The sequence below is a fragment of the Caretta caretta genome, chromosome 6 (genome assembly GCF_965140235.1).
Source record: "Caretta caretta isolate rCarCar2 chromosome 6, rCarCar1.hap1, whole genome shotgun sequence".
NCBI lineage: Eukaryota > Metazoa > Chordata > Testudines > Cheloniidae > Caretta > Caretta caretta.
In genome coordinates, this window is record NC_134211.1 from 69,836,394 (window position 1) to 69,852,679 (window position 16,286).

General features: G+C 45.9%; 1 long non-coding RNA gene across 1 annotated transcript; it reads right to left on the reverse strand.

Moving 5' to 3' along the window:
• Positions 1–5,911: 5,911 nt before the first annotated feature.
• Positions 5,912–14,031, reverse strand: LOC125638885 (uncharacterized). The gene is made up of 2 exons (XR_007357309.2): positions 13,103–14,031; positions 5,912–8,393 (listed from the first exon to the last, which is right to left on the reverse strand). It is a non-coding gene; the product is annotated as an uncharacterized LOC125638885 (long non-coding RNA).
• Between the last annotated feature and the right edge of the window lie 2,255 nt (positions 14,032–16,286).

Here is a 16,286-nt window from a genome sequence, read left to right on the forward strand (position 1 = left end):
CTTACAGACAGCACCCCCCAACCTGAATACTCTCCAGCAACCACACACGACACAACAAAAACACTAACCCAGGAACCTATCCTTGTGTTGGAGACCCCAGGGCATGGCCACTAGTTAAGTTGAGGGGATGGAAGGCCAGAAGGGTCGAGGAGGTCTCCCTGCTGAAGGCCTAAGGGCTTCTTCTCAACCCCCCTTAATAGAATTCAGGCCTGGCTGGTTTAAGTAAGCTCTTTTGCTCTTAAAACAATGTTGCAGTTGTAGATAATGCCTTATAGTGTAAAGTTTGCTGACGCCAAGTTAAAGGAGAGACAGTTACAAAAGGCCAGACAGAATGTGCTAGTTGTTTAAGTTGCTAGAAATGCTTGTTAAAAGTTGCAAGAAATAAATATTCTTGTAACCCATATAAAAAAGGCAGAGTATTTGTGCAAAGTTTTAATTAGCTAATGTGTAGTGCAGTAGCATTAAGAAATATAAAAGTGTGTGTAATGACCTGCTCTGGTGTGCAGGATTTGAGATTCTATTCTCCCTGTACCTTGTTTGCAGCTGCAAATAAACTTTTCTGCTTCTCCACCCCGTTTTGATTATTGAGTGAAGCATACCGGGTAACGAACCCCTGCTGTTGTTTTGCCTCTGGGCACTGGGTGCTGGCAACAGCTTTTGGCGCCCAACGTGGGGCGAAGAGGCTGCAATTTAGCCTTGCCCAGATCCCTTCTGGCGGTCGAAGATTGCAGCTACAACCAACGCCCAGCGCGCACCGGTGAGTTCATCAGGGGCCTCGGAAGAGATGCAGTTTGATCGACCCCGGAGGGCACAACGGTGCAACGCACTCATATAGTAAAGAAGCAGCTGTGGGCAACAGTAAAAAACCAGTCCCTTAGACATAAGAGAAGAGCAGCTGCAAGCGACGGTGGGGAACCAGTCCCTTAGATAAAGTAAAAACCTTTTAAAATCCAGATTATATGCTCTGTTAAAACCTGAAGACGCCCAGAGTTACCCTGTAAGTATGAGACAAAAACAAAACATGAAAAGTAAAGTACAGTGCACGCCCCTAAAGTGTATTTTAGTAAATTAAAAAGTATTTAAATCAGATCCAATGACTAAGAGTAAATTAAAGCGATTTTGTACAGTTGACTAGCCTCAATACCAATTAGAGGACCAAAAACAGTGGACTCCCGGAGGACCACTAAATCATAATACAATCCTCCAGTTACTCCTGTTCTGTCAGCGAACAGAGAAGTAAAATGAGCATTCGTATGCTTACTTGTTTATGACCTTGTGGTCTCGTACTGATATTTTACAATGCTGTAATTTAACCCCGATTGGCCCGGTAGCAATTAATGTCAGTCCCCGGACCCCCACCACAAATGTAATGGCAGATCGGTGTCTCCTTCGGCCCCTACACCCACATAGAGTGTGTCCCCTTCGGCCCCTACACCCACACAGAGCGAGGCTCAGAGTAAGATTCCTAGTAAAGCTCATAGTGAAGTTTGAGCTCCATCTGCTGGAATATACCCGTTACTTACCAAGACTAAAATTGCCCGTAATGCAATAAAAAGAACAAGCTGCTCTTACCATGCAGGTCTATACTCATGCACCTTTTAATCCTATAGACCTGGCCTCTTTCAAAGCACAGGCTAGAAAATTTTCTATCAACCCAAGCAAGTTTGTATCGGTTTTTGAGAGATGCCTTAGTAGCTACAAGCCAGACTAAGATGATTGTAATGTCCTTCTGCGAACATTATTGACTGAGGTTGAATGAGAACAAGTCATAGCTAAAGCAAGGGAGGAAGCAAAAAAGCAATATGACCAGGACCGTAACAATGTCCCGATCCCAGATGATCAAGTTCCCATAAAAAATCCTAAGGAGACCCAAATAACAATCAAGCTATGACCCACCTCACCTCCTATAAGGAGCTGTTACTGTATAGACTCCGTCACGCAGCTGTCAGACAGAGTAATTAAACTAAACCATATAAAGTAGTACAAGACCCAAAAAAAAGCCCTGGAGCCTTTTTATAGCGCATTCGAGACACAATCCGACAGGATACCAATGCAGATCCTAATGATCTGCAAACTAAAACAATTATTAAAAAAATATTTACAAGCAAAACAGCCCCCAACGTTAAAAAAAAAACTACAAAAAAAATGTAATAAACATGACCATAACACAAATTTTAAAAACAACAAATCAAATATATAATTTAAAAAAAAAATAAAAAAACAAGTAAAATTAATAATAGCAACAATACAAACAAGCACAAAAAAAGTAAACAAAATAATGTAAACACAAACATCCAAGCCCGCAAAAAAACAACCAAAGCGCAATCAGTGCGCCCTGTGTCAGCAAAAAAAACACTAAAAAAATAAGTGCCCAAACAAAACAAAACAAAAAAGTACCTCTATAATAGCAATAAAAGAATAGCAACAAAAATAAAAGTGTCAAGAGAGACAAATCATCCTACCCCCAAAACCCCAAGTAAAAATGAGAGTAAAAAATAAAAAAATAGATTTTTTAGTAGACTCTAGAGAGGTGCAAACTGCTGCAAATCAACCCCTTCAGTTGCCAGTAGCAGACTCCCTCACTGTGACAAGAGCCACAAGCAAAGATACCAAGTGCCTAGTGTATGCCCCAGCAAAATGTGCTTTAAGAAACAAAACCATATCCCATAAGCTAGTATACCTCCCTAAATGCCCAGCACCGTTGCTGGGACAAGACCTGCTATGTCGCCTAGGTGACACCCTGCATTTTACTCAAGATAAAATAACCCTTACCTTACCTCCTAAAAATGCATAGATTATAGCCCTTGCAGTTGAACCCTCAGCTATGCAAGCCCCAAAATAAGACCAGTAAAAAGTTCAAGTGTATCCCCTTGTGTGAGCATCAGAGATCCCAAGAAAAGCTACTCACCAAACCCCCATTCATGTCCAGCTCATACCCAAAAAAAGCCCGGTGCAAGTAAAACAATATCCAATCAAAAAAGAAGCCAGAGAGGGGTTACAAAAAATCATAGATCGATTTCTAATGTACAGTATTCTCCGGAAATGTCAGTCAGCCTGGAACACTCCCATTTTACCCGTACAGAAACCTGATGGCACGTACCGGCTGGTACAAGACCTAAGGGCAGTTAATGAACAAGTTAAGACTCTGCACCCTCTTGTCCCTAACCCGTATACCCTATTGGCTTCTATAGGAAGACAGTATACCCATTTTTCAGTTCTTGATTTAAAAGATGCTTTTTTTGCCATCCCAGTTGACACCTCAGCACAAGAGATTTTCTCCTTCAAATGAAAGGATCAAAACAAAGTCAAAAAGCAACTCTGCTAGACAATGTTAGCCCAAGAGTTTAAAAATTCTCCCACCCTCTTTGGCCAGGCTCTGGCCAGAGACCTAGAGGAGTGGCATAATAAAGAAGCCCTCCTTTTGCAATACGTAAATGATCTGTTAATTGCCACTGTGAGCTTAACTCCCTGCCTTAAAGCCACCGTGAGTCTCCTGAATTTTGTGAGACTCCGAAGATATTGAGTAGCACGAAGTAAAGCTCAGATTGCTCTCCCACAAGTACAGTACCTCGGGTTCTACATACAGCAAAAAAAAAACGCCAGCTTTCAAATAAAAAAGAAAAGCCATATGCCAAATTCCTATCCCGAGTAATCGCAAGCAGCTCAGAGCATTTGTAGAAATAGCAAGCTTCTATAAAATATAGATCCCAAAGTTTAAACTATAAGCTAGACCCCTGTACAACTGTGTAAAAAAAGCAGACCATGACCCCTTTCATTAGGCCCCAAAAGCTGACAAAGCATTTAAAATCCCAGAAAAAAAGCTAATAGACGCCCCGGCTCTAAGTCTACCAGATCTCTCCAAGCCATTTCAGTTGTATGTACATAAACAAAAAAAGTGGCCCTGGGAGTACTCACACAGCTGCTAAGAGCACAAAAACGTCTGGTGGCATATTTTTCTAAACAACTGAACCAAGTAGCCAAAGGCTGGGCAGCGTGCCTGTGGGCAGTGGCAGCCACCGCCCTGACCCTGGCAGAAGCAGAAAAACTGACACTAAAAAGAATACAAGTTTTTACACCACACATAGTACGCGCTTTACTAACTGTTAAAGGCGGCCCCTGGCTCACACAAGAGCGCATGGCAAGATACCAAGCAAAGCTCTTAGAGAACCCCGAGGTCACGCTGCAGCCTTGCCCATCCCTTAACCCTGCCACCCTCTTACCAGAAACTGAGAAATAGGAACATGACTGTTTAAAGATCATAATGCCCAATATACTAGCCACCCAGACTTGAAGGATGTGCCCCTCCCACATGCAGATTATGAGTAGTACACTAATAGTAGCAGCATAGTGGTAAATGGGCAAAAAAGAGCGAGTTATGCTGTTGTGACCCTCAATGACACCGTAAAAGCTGAAAGTTTGCCCGCTGAGACCTCTGCCCAGTTAGCTGAGCTAGTGGCTCTGACCCGTGCACTCGAACTGTCCAAAGGAAAACAGGTCAATATTTTCACTGATTCCAAATATGCTTTACTGTGCTGCATGCTCATGCTGGCCTGTAGAAGCAGAGGGGAATGCTGACAGCCCAAGGCTCTCCAGTCAAGTACAAGCCCCAAATTCTCTGGCTTCTAAAGGCAGTGCAACTCCCTTTAAAAGTAGCAGTAGTACACTGTAAAGCCCATCAGAGAGCAGATCAAAATGTGACCGGGGTAATGCCAAAGCAGATAGAGAAGCGAAGCATGCTGCCATCCTGATGTCCCCTCAGACTGAGAACACCTATATGCATGCCCTTATCCCATCAGTGGGGAAACTCCCGACCCCTCAGTATTCTAAAAAAGAAAAACAGCTAGCTGACAAACTTGGTCTCCAGGGAAAGGAGGGATGGCTTCATTCCTCGGAAGGGAAAGGCCTCTTACCAAAGAGCCTAATTCTGCCAGTATTACAAAAATCACATCAAACCTCTCATGCTGGCAGAGAAACACTTATCCAACTAATAAAAAAGTACTTCATAACCTCCAGACTCAGACCCCTGGCTGCCCAAGTACAAGCAGAATGCCTAGTCTGTCAAAAGAATAACCCCCGACCAAGACACCCAGTACCACCAGCGGCCCTGGAACCCACTCCAAGCCCCGGACGGGTGTAGCAAATAGACTTTACTAAGTATCCCCAGACCCAAAAATTCAAGTATCTCATTGTCATAGTAGATAAATTCAGCAGATGGCCAGAAGCCTTTCCATGTCGCAATTGCACTGCCAGGACAGTGGCTCTCAAGTTTGTTAAAAAAATTATTCCTCGCTTTGGACTTCCCCAGTAAATAGAATCTGACAATAAAACACACTTCATGTCAAAAATTGTCCAAAGCATCTCAGACGCCTTACAGATTCCCTAAAAACTCCATACACCATGAAGACCACAAGCCAGTAAAGTAGTAAAGCAGACCAACCAGATCCTTAAACAACATCTCTCAAAAGTATGCCAAGAGGCCTCCCTACAGTGGCCTGACGCCCTGCCCCTAGTTCTGCTCCACATCCGTGCTCTCCCAAAAAGTAGATTAAAGCTCAGTCCCTTTAAAATTATGTTTAAAAAAACATAGCCTATAAATAGTACACCAGTTGTGTCAAAAAAAAAAGTAAAAATTAAAAAATAAGTTTCTGTCTCAATATATGTGTTCCCTGTCTGCTGTTCTTTTGTCTCTTCACAAGTATACTAAAGATTCCCAGCCTCTACCCTTGGACTCGCCCGTCCACTCCCTGCAGCCTGGTGATTCAGTGCACGTACGTACCTGGAAACACGAGCCCCTCCAGGAAAACTGGAAGGGACCCTATACCATTGTTGCCGGCACCCAGTGCCGAGAGGCTGAACAACAGCTTCAGTTGGTTCGTTACCCGGTGTGCTACACCCAATAATCACAACGGGGTGGAGAAGCAGAAAAGTTTATTTGAAGCTTCAAAAAGGTACAGGGAGATTTGAATCTCAAATCCTGTACAACAGAGTAGGAAGTTACACAGGCTTTTATACATCCTTTTTCCCAGCATACTTATCCAATAGCAAGCTGCTCCAAGTATCCATATAGCCAGCCAATCCAGTTCCCAGCTAGTTCCCTGATTCTCTGTATTATTTGTTAAACTATACATAAAGCTGCTTTATTCAGCATTGTTCTTCCATATCTCCCCTGTTTGGCCTTGCTTAGTTTCAGGCAGTCTGACTCTGCAACATACTGTTGCAGATTCTCAGCATAACTGCTGTGTGTGCCTCCAGGCGGGGGGGCCAAGGACACTTGGGCCTAGCACGCAGAGCTGCTGCGAGTGCCTCCAGGCGGGGGGGGGGGCAAGGACACCGGGGCCTAGTGCGAGGGGGCTTCATCGACACTCGTGGTCTTCCATCCCCTCGAGTTACCTAGTGGCCATGCCCCAGTGTTCCCAACAACTCCCCCCTTTGAGAACACTCAACAGCCTTGGCTCTGAGTTTTCTCACTTGGGCTACTTATTTCTTTACAATATGACTTTGCATAAGCACTTTGTGATAGCCCTGAAGAGAATGACTTATTAACTTTTGCAAAAGGGCCCTGACACATGATACTGCACAGCATAATACCAGTAATACAAGCAATACCGGAAAGAGAAATTTCAATAGCAGGCTAAATAAACCACCAAGCCAAGACAACAAACCCCAACCTGAAAACAAGGTTTGCAACCAATCGTTCTCTGGGGCAGTATAGGCAACCTGTGCTCCGGCTCGGGCATGGGCTTCAGCCTGTACCACCTTTTCATAGATCTCATAACCGCTATCATTGACATATACACAACATTGGGGCCCGACGAGGGCACAAACCCCTCCTTGGGATGCCAAGAGATAGTCCAAAGCCAGCCTGTTTTGGAGGGAAAACATCCTGAGCTGCTGTACCTCTTTATTTAATGTTTTTACTGCTGACCCTAAATCACTAACCGAGTCCTCTAACTCTAAGGCCACTTTCTCAAGTACCATCTGCAGCCTTACAGTATAGCGGCCTATGCATGCCAGGGCTGGCCCGGTAAACAGTGGCGCTATTCCCAGTACAGAGCACCCTACCAGCTTCTCGGTTGTGAGGGGATTCTTCATATTGCCCTCCAATGCCTTAGTCAGTCGCCGCAGGGTCTTTTCTCGTGACTCAACAGAGGTGTCTCGGGCATTTCTAATCTTTCCTTTGGGCAGTGTGGCAGTTATGGAAAGATGAGGAACTCCATGAGCTATATAACAGCTACCTGTCCAGTTGGCTGGCAGCACCTTGTAAGCCTTTCGGCCACATACAAAATAGTGACCCTGTAGGGCCCAGTAAGGACTGTTTTTTAAGGGGATTTCTGGGATATTTAAGGCTGCTTTTTCAAACAGTTTATATGCCCCTAGGGGGGCATTCCATCCTCCTGATTGGGTACAAGTGGGGGCATTTGTAATTGTCCCGTTTAAATTACACTTGCCATAGGGACCACTACAAACCCACCATTGGCTTGCTACATTGGAGATATTAAATGGACGGCAAGTTACATTTGCAAACCCCTTTTTTGTGGTAAGATTATTTGTAAGTGTTTTCCTAAAAGGGGAGGAACCATTACACCCACACTGTTGGCCTCCCCTGTTGGTTTTTATTCAATACCCATTAGCCCACTGTGTAATAACACAGGAGCTTTTTTCCACAGGATGCCCATAGGGATCAGATTGGTTTTGGGTAAAACATAACACTTCCTCAGTGAGTACTGCAACTGAATACTTCTGGTCCTGATAGGTGGCTTGCTGTAAAGAGGTCTTGTTTCAGAACGGTGAGTTTGTTCTTTCCTGCTCTTTGGTGGTGGCTAATTCTGCTAGGGTCAAGGGCAGCATGTTAAGGGGCATTCCCGTCTTGGGGGATAGTGGAGTTGGAGCACATACCCAGCAATTAGTCTGGTTTGTTAAATTAGCAACATGGTGCGCAAGCAAAACAAAGGAGTTATGCTCCCGATATGCACAGTTTGGAAATACCAATACAAAGAATAACAATGTTACCCAATTAATTATTACCAGAGTCTTTCCAACCCAAGGTCTTTAGTACCTGGGTGGGCCCATTTTAGCATTAAGGTGCCCGCTATTTGTGTCTTTTAAACAGTAGCTTTAGCCCGAGATCGTCACTAGATGAGGAGTCAGCAGGTTGGACGGTCCACTGTTCTGCTGACGAGGGGGCAGGTACTGCCTTCAGACGAGAGTGATGGATCCAGTTCTTGTGGCCCTTGATCTTTGCCGCTGTATGGGAGGTCAGCAGGACGGTATAGGGTTCTTTCCACTTTTCCTGGAGAGGCTTGTCTTTCCAGGTGCGAACAAGCACAGAGTCACCGGGCTGTAAGGAGTGAACGGGAGAGTCCAAGGGGAGAGGCTGGGAATCCTTGGTATACCTGTGAAGAGACAAGAGAACAGCAGACAGGGAACACATATACTGTGACAAAAAAACATTACCCAACTCCCATTCCCCTGACAGAACCGGGGTGCCATTCATGGGCCATGCCCTTTCAAACATAATTTCAAAGGGACTGAGCCCTAATCTACCCTTTGGGAGAACGCGGATACGGAGTAGGACGAGGGGCAAAGCATCAGGCCATCTCAGTGAGGCTTCTTGGCACACTTTTGAGAGATGCCGTTTAAGGGTCTGATTGGTACGCTCCACTACACCACTGGCTTGCGGTTTCCAGGGCGTATGGAGTTTCCAGGGGATCTGTAAGGCATGTGAGATGCTTTGAATGATTTTTGACGTGAAGTGTGTCCCATTGTCAGATTCCATCCACAGGGGGAGTCCAAAGCAAGGAATGAGCTCCTTAACAAACTTGAGGGCCACTGTCCTGGCAGTGCAGTTACGGCATGGGAAGGCTTCTGGCCATCCGCTGAACCGATCCACTATAACAAGGAGATATTTGAACCCTTGGGTCCGGGGAAACTCAGTAAAGTCTATTTGCCACACTTGTCCGGGGCCCGGAGTGGGTTCTAGGGCAGCTGGTGGCACAGGATGTCCCGGTCGGGGGTTATTCTTTTGGCAGACTAAGCAGTCCGCTTGTACCTGGGCAGCCAGGGGTCGGAGTCCGGAAGTGATAAAGTATTTTCCCATTAGCTGGATAAGTGTTTCCCTGCCAGCATGAGTGGTTTGATGTAGTTTCTGCAGCACTGGCCGGATTAGGCCCTTTGGTAAGAGGACCTTCCCTTCTGGGGAATGGAGCCATCCCTCCTTTTCCCGGAGACAGAGTTTGTCAGTTAGCTGTCTCTCCTCCCCAGAGTACTGAGGGGTTGGAAGCTCCCCTACTGATGGGATAAGGGCATGTATATGGGCGTTCTCAGCCTGGGGGGATGGCAGGGTGGCAGCATGCTTAGCCTCTCTATCTGCCCGGGCGTTACCTCTGGCCACATCTTGATCCTCCCTTTGATGGGCTTTACAGTGTACCACCGCCACTTCCGAGGGGAGTTGTATGGCTTCTAGGAGCCGGAGGATTTGGGGCCCGTACTTGACTGGGGAGCCTTGGGCTGTTAGCATTCCCCTTTGCTTCCATAGGCCAGCATGAGCATGCAGCACACCAAAAGCATACTTTGAATTAGTAAAAATGTTGACCCGCTTTCCTTTTGACAGTTCAAGTGCACGGGTCAGGGCTATTAGTTTGGCAAGCTGGGCAGAGGTCCCAGCAGGCAAACCTTCAGCTTCCACAGTGTCATGGAGGGTCACAACAGCATAACCCGCCCTCCTTTGCCCATCTATTACAGTACTGCTACCATCAATGTACCACTTATAATCTGCATTTGGGAGAGGTACATTCTTTAAATCCGGACGGCTGGAGTACTGGACATCTATGATCTTTAAACAGTCATGTTTCTGTTCCTCTGTTTCTGGCAAGAGAGTGGCTGGGTTAAGGGAGGGGCAAGGCTGTAGGGTGACTTCAGAGTTCTCTAACAGCTTAGCCTGGTACCGAGCAATCCGAGCCTGGGTGAGCCAAAGCCCTCCCTTTGCATCCAATAAGGCTTGGACCATATGGGGAGTATAGATTTGCATAACCCCTCCCAATGTTAGCTTTTCGGCTTTCTTAAGCAATAGGGCAGTAGCTGCGACCGCCTGTAAACATGCCGGCCAACCCTTTGCAACCTGATCCAATTGCTTAGAAAAATAAGCCACAGGACGCTTCCATGCTCCTACCAGCTGTGTAAGCACTTCTAGGGCCACCCCCCTTCGTTCATGTACATACAACTGAAACGGCTTAGAGAGATCCGGCAGGTCCAGAGCCGGGGCTTCCATCAATTTTCTTTTCAGAATTTTAAATGCCCTGTCAGCCTCTGGGGTCCAATAGAAGGGGTCATGATCTGCTCCTTTTACACAGTCGTACAGGGGTTTAGCCCACAGTCCAAACTCTGGGATCCATATCCTGCAAAAGCCTGCCATACCCAGAAATGCCCTGAGCCGCTTACAGTTACTTGGGGTAGGAACTTGACAGATAGCTTCCTTTCTTTCGCTTAAAAGCTGACGCTCCCCATGCCGTATGTGAAACCCGAGGTACCGTACCTCTGGGAGGGCAATTTGAGCCTTACTTCGTGCTACACGATATCCCCGGAGTCCAATAAAATTCAGGAGGCTCACGGTGGCTTTAAGGCAGGGTTTTTGGCCCACAGTGGCAATTAACAAATCATCTACATACTGCAGAAGGAGAGCCTCCTCATTATCCCACTCCTGTAGGTCCCTGGCCAGAGCCTGGCCAAAAAGGGTGGGAGAGTTTTTAAATCCCTGGGCCAACACTGTCCAGCAAAGTTGCTTTTTAACCCTTTTTCGGTCCTCCCACTCGAAGGAGAAGATCTCCTGTGATGGGGTGGCAACTGGGATGGTAAAGAAAGCATCTTTCAGATCAAGGACTGAAAAATGGGTATACTGTCCCCCTATAGAAGCCAATAAGGTGTACGGGTTAGGGACAAGAGGGTGCAGAGTCTTAACCCGTTCATTGACTGCCCTTAGGTCCTGTACCAGCCGATACGTGCCATCAGGCTTCTGTATGGGTAGAATGGGAGTGTTCCAGGCTGACTGACATTCCCGGAGAATACCATACATTAGGAATCGATCTATAGTTTCCTGTAAACCTTTTCTGGCTTCCCTCTTGATTGGATACTGTTTTACTTGCACTGGGCCTTTCCCTGGTATGAGCTGAATAGTAATAGAGGTCTGGTGGGTGGCCTTTCCTGGAATCCCTGATGCCCACACGAAGACACGGTACACTTGGTCTTCCCACGGACTCCATTCTGGGGCTTGCATGGCTGAGGGCTCAACTGCAAGGGTCATGATCCAGGCATTCTCAGGGGGTAAGGTAAGGGTTATTTCGTCCTCAGTAAAATGCAGGGTGGCACCGAGGCGACAAAGTAGATCCCGTCCCAGCAGAGGTGTTGGACACTCAGGGAGGTATACCAGCTTGTGGGATATAGTCCTGTCTCCCAAAGCACATTCCGCTGGGGCATACACTGGGCACTTGGTGTCCCTGCGTGTGGCTTCCACCACAGTAAGGGAATCTGCTACTGGCAACTGAAGAGGCTGATTTACGGCAGTTCGGGCCGCTCCAGAGTCCACTAAAAAAATCTATTTCTGAGCTTCCCACCCGCATTTTTACTCGGGGTTCCGGGGGTAGGGTGGTCCGTCTCCCCTGACACCCCTATTCCTGCTTCACCATCGCCATCATAGGGGCACCTCCCTTTTCTTTCCTCTTTGGGCACTCATTTTTCCAGTGTCCCTCCTGTCGACACAGGGCACACTGGTTGCGACCCAGTCGTCTCTCCTGCAGGCCCGGACGGTCGCGTCCACGGCCCCTTCCTCCCCGGCCACTTCTTTTAGTGCCGGCCTGTACCGCTGTTACCATCAATCTCACTTGCTTTCTTTCCTTCTCTGTCTCTCTCAGACTATAAGCTCGGTTTGCAGTCTCTAAAATTTGTGCCATGGTCATACCCATTAAATCCTCCTTTTTTTGTAACTTTCTCTTAATATCAGGGGCTGCTCTGCTCGTAAAAATTCCCTTAATAATTGACTCAGTTGCCTGATCATCGGGGTCTGCATTAGTGTTCTGTCAAATGGTGTCCCGAATACGCTGTAGAAAGGCCCCTGGGCTTTCTTTTAAATCCTGCATTACTTCATATGGCTTTGCCCAATTATTATGTCGGACAGCCGAGTGACGGAGTCCATGTAAAAGCAACTCCTTATAGGAGGTAAGGCGGGTCATATCCCCAGGATCATTTGGATCCCACCTGGGGTCTGCTCGGGGGACTTGTGCATCCGGGTCAGGGACATTAATACGATCCCGGTCGTACCGTCTCTGCGCCTCCTCCCTTGCCTTGGACACAACCTGTTGTCTTTCAACCTCAGACAACAGGGTTTGCAGGAGGACGTTACAATCATCCCAGTCCGGCTTGTGACTACTGAGGCACCCCTCAAAGACTGATATAAACCTGCTTGGGTTGGTGGAAAACTCTCCTGCCTGTGCTTTGAAAGCAGCCAAATCCACACGATTAAAGGGCACATGAGTATAAACCTGCATAGTTGTGGCAGGACGCCTGTCTGATCCAGACCGGGCGACTTTAGTTTCGGTGATTAAGGGGTATAGGCCAACCATTGGGGACTTACAAGGTGTGGGTGTAGGGGCCGAAGGGGACACCGGCTCTGCCATTACAGTGGGGGTGGGGGTCTGGGGACTAACATTAGCTGCTACCGAACCAGTCGGAGTCAGATTACAGCGCTGTAAAATATCTGGTCAAGTACATAAAGTCAGAAACAAATGCGCATACATATGTTCATTCCATTTCCTTGTTCTCTGACAGAACAGGAGTAACTGAAGGATCGTGTTGTAATTAATTGACCCTCCTGGTGGCCACCACTCCTGGTCCTCTAGTTGATATTGAGGCCAGTCAACTGTACAGAATCGTTTTAATTGGCTCTTAGTCATCGGATCCGCACCAAATACCTTCCAGTTTGCTAGAATGCACTCTAGGGGCGTACACCGTGCCCTAACCTCTGAGCTCTGTCCCTGTCCCATACCTACAGGGTAACTCTGGGCGTCCCCAGGTTCCAACAGAGCATACAATCCGGATTTTAAAAGGTTCCTACCTTATCCAAGGGACCGGTTCTTCACCGTGGCCTGCAGCTGCTCCTCCCCCATGTCTAAGGGACCGGTTCTTCACCGCCATCCACAACAGCTTCTCCACTATATGAGTGCGTTGCACCGTTGTGCCCTCTGGGGTCGATCAAATCGCGTCTCCTCCGAGGCCCCTGATGAACTCACCGGTGCGCGCTGGGCGTCGGTTCTCGCCGCAATCCTCGACCTCCAGGAGGGGTCCGGGCAAGGCTAAATTGCAGCCTCGAGCCCACCCAGAGACGCCAAAAGCTGTTGCCGGCACCCAGTGCCGAGAGGCTGAACAACAGCTTGAGTTGGTTCATTACCCGGTGTGCTACACCCAATAATCACAACGGGGTGGAGAAGCAGAAAAGTTTATTTGAAGCTTCAAAAAGGTACAGGGAGATTTGAATCTCAAATCCTGTACAACAGAGCAGGAAGTTACACAGGCTTTTATACATCCTTTTTCCCAGCATACTTATCCAATAGCAAGCTGCTCCAAGTATCCATATAGCCAGCCAATCCAGTTCCCAGCTAGTTCCCTGATTCTCTGTATTATTTGTTAAACTATACATAAAGCTGCTTTATTCAGCATTGTTCTTCCATATCTCCCCTGTTTGGCCTTGCTTAGTTTCAGGCAGTCTGACTCTGCAACATACTGTTGCAGATTCTCAGCATAACTGCTGTGTGTGCCTCCAGGCGGGGGGGCCAAGGACACTTGGGCCTAGCACGCAGAGCTGCTGCGAGTGCCTCCAGGCAGGGGGGGGGGGGCAAGGACACCGGGGCCTAGTGCGAGGGGGCTTCATCGACACTCGTGGTCTTCCATCCCCTCGAGTTACCTAGTGGCCATGCCCCAGTGTTCCCAACACCATCCTGCTGGTCTCCCACACAGCAGCAAAGGTCGAGGGACACAAAAATTAGATTAATTATACCCGGCTAAATGTGGTGTCAACCCGCCCCCCCCCCCCCCCCCGGCTGAAAGGTGGACCGTGCATTCAGCCCCCTCCACTAAAAATCTTAAACTAAAATTACTATTTAAACGACAGCCTGCCAAAAAAGCAAAAAAATAAATAAAAAAGTATATTTTATTTCCCCTCTTGGCCATGTGCCTAACCGGTACTGCTGTTTCAGGCATTGTACCCGTAAATACCTGGTTAGCACTGCCCCAGAGTGCAGTGAATGCAACGTCGTTTTGTTGGCCACATACATTTTCAGTGAGTGCAACCATAAAGACTTGTTTTATTAGCATATGTGCAGCCCCAACCCTAGTTCAGAATTATTCCCTGTTAAAAACCATAAATAAAACATTTACTTATACTGATTTATATACCCTTAGATCTGCCCAGTATAAGTTAGATGTCTCCATGTTTTCTTATTACCTAGCCAATACAACCCTTGCCCCCTCTTATATAAAGTTTGTAAATGCTACTCACATTAAAAAAAACCTCACCAATAAAAAACTTAAATATAATAACAGTATAAAAATCTCCTTTGCCTACGAGCACATGAAATTGCCAGCAAAGTAGTTCCTTATATGTAGCAGACATGTATTCCTATGTCCCGGCCAATAGTTATGAGAGTCCCTGCTCTCTTAGTCACGTAGCCCCATTGAGTTTTCCATACCCGCCGCAGTTATCTGCCCGTCATAAAATGGATGCTATTCCCCTTGATTCCACCTGTAAGTCAGAAGTAACCTTTTTCTCAAAGAGTGAGGCAGCAGCTCTGGCCTTTTCTTTAGTTAGTATCCCTAAGCTTGTGGTGCATAATTATCACACAGTAGAGCACCTTGCCTGCACAGTGGCAAAGGCCATTAACTTAACCTCAACCGTCCTGGCCCAACTCTCACATGAGTTAAGAAAAGTACGTCAGAGTATGCTACAAAACAGGCTGGCTGTAGACTATTTGCTTCTATGCCATAGTCACCTATGCCAAGAGTTTGCAGGCATGTGTTGCTTTAATATAACAGATGCAAAGCCATCCATAAAAGCTGATTTACAACGCCTAAAGCAGCTAGTAAAAAGCATTCATCAGCAAACTAAAAAAGATTAGCTAAGCTCTCTATTTTCTAGTTAAGGCCTTTCCCCGTAACTAAGTAAGTTGTTTAGCCTATTATTTAAGGGTTTTTTTCCTATATTAATCATGTTATATTTACTGTGTTGTATGTAGTACTGTGTAAAAATGCTTATTTTACAGAGTTTTAAAATTTTTAATTTTATACATAGCCCACTAATAAATAAATAAAAAACCTCAAACAATAAAAATAAATATTCTCAAAAAAAAATTGTTAAAGACCCCAAAACATAGTCACTAGTTAAATTAAAAAAATAAAAAAACATAAAAGTCAAAAAAGTCTCCCTGCTAAAAGCCTAAAGGCTTCTTCTCAACCCCCTTTAATAAAATTCAAGCCTGACTAGTTTAAGTAAGCTCTTTTGCTCTTAAAACAATGTTGCAGTTGTAAATAATGCCTTATAGTGTAAAATTTGCTATCACCAAGTTAAAAATAATAAAAAAACAGTTACAAAGCCAAACAAAATGTGCTAGTTGTTTAAGTTGCTAAAAATACTTATTAAAAGTTACAAAAAATAAATATTATTATAATCCATATAAAAAAAGCAAAGTATTTGTGCAAAATTTTAATTAACTGATATATAATACAGTAACATTAAAAAATATAAAAGCGTGTGTAATGACCTGCTCTGATGTGCAGGATTTGAGATTCTATTCTCCCTGTACCTTGTTTGCAGCTGCAAATAAACTTTTCTGCTTCTCCACCCCGTTGTAATTATTAAGTGAAGCACACCAAGTAACGAACCCCTGCTGTTGTTTTGCCTCTGAGCACTAAGTGCCAGCAACACTAGCAACAAAGCCCGATGCCAACTCTGTCCACATATTTATTCAAGTGACACCATCATAGGACCTAATCACATTAGCCACGACATCAGGGGCTCGTTCACCTGCACATCTACCAATGTGATATATGCCATCCTGTGCCAGCAATGCCCCTCTGCCATGTACATTGGCCAAACCGGACAGTCTCTATGCAAAAGAATAAATGAACACAAATCTGACATCAGGAATCATAACATTCAAAAACCGGTAGGAGAACACTTCAACCTCTCTGGCCACTCAGTAAAAGATTTAAGGATGGCAATTTTGCAAAAGAAAAGCTTCAGAAAC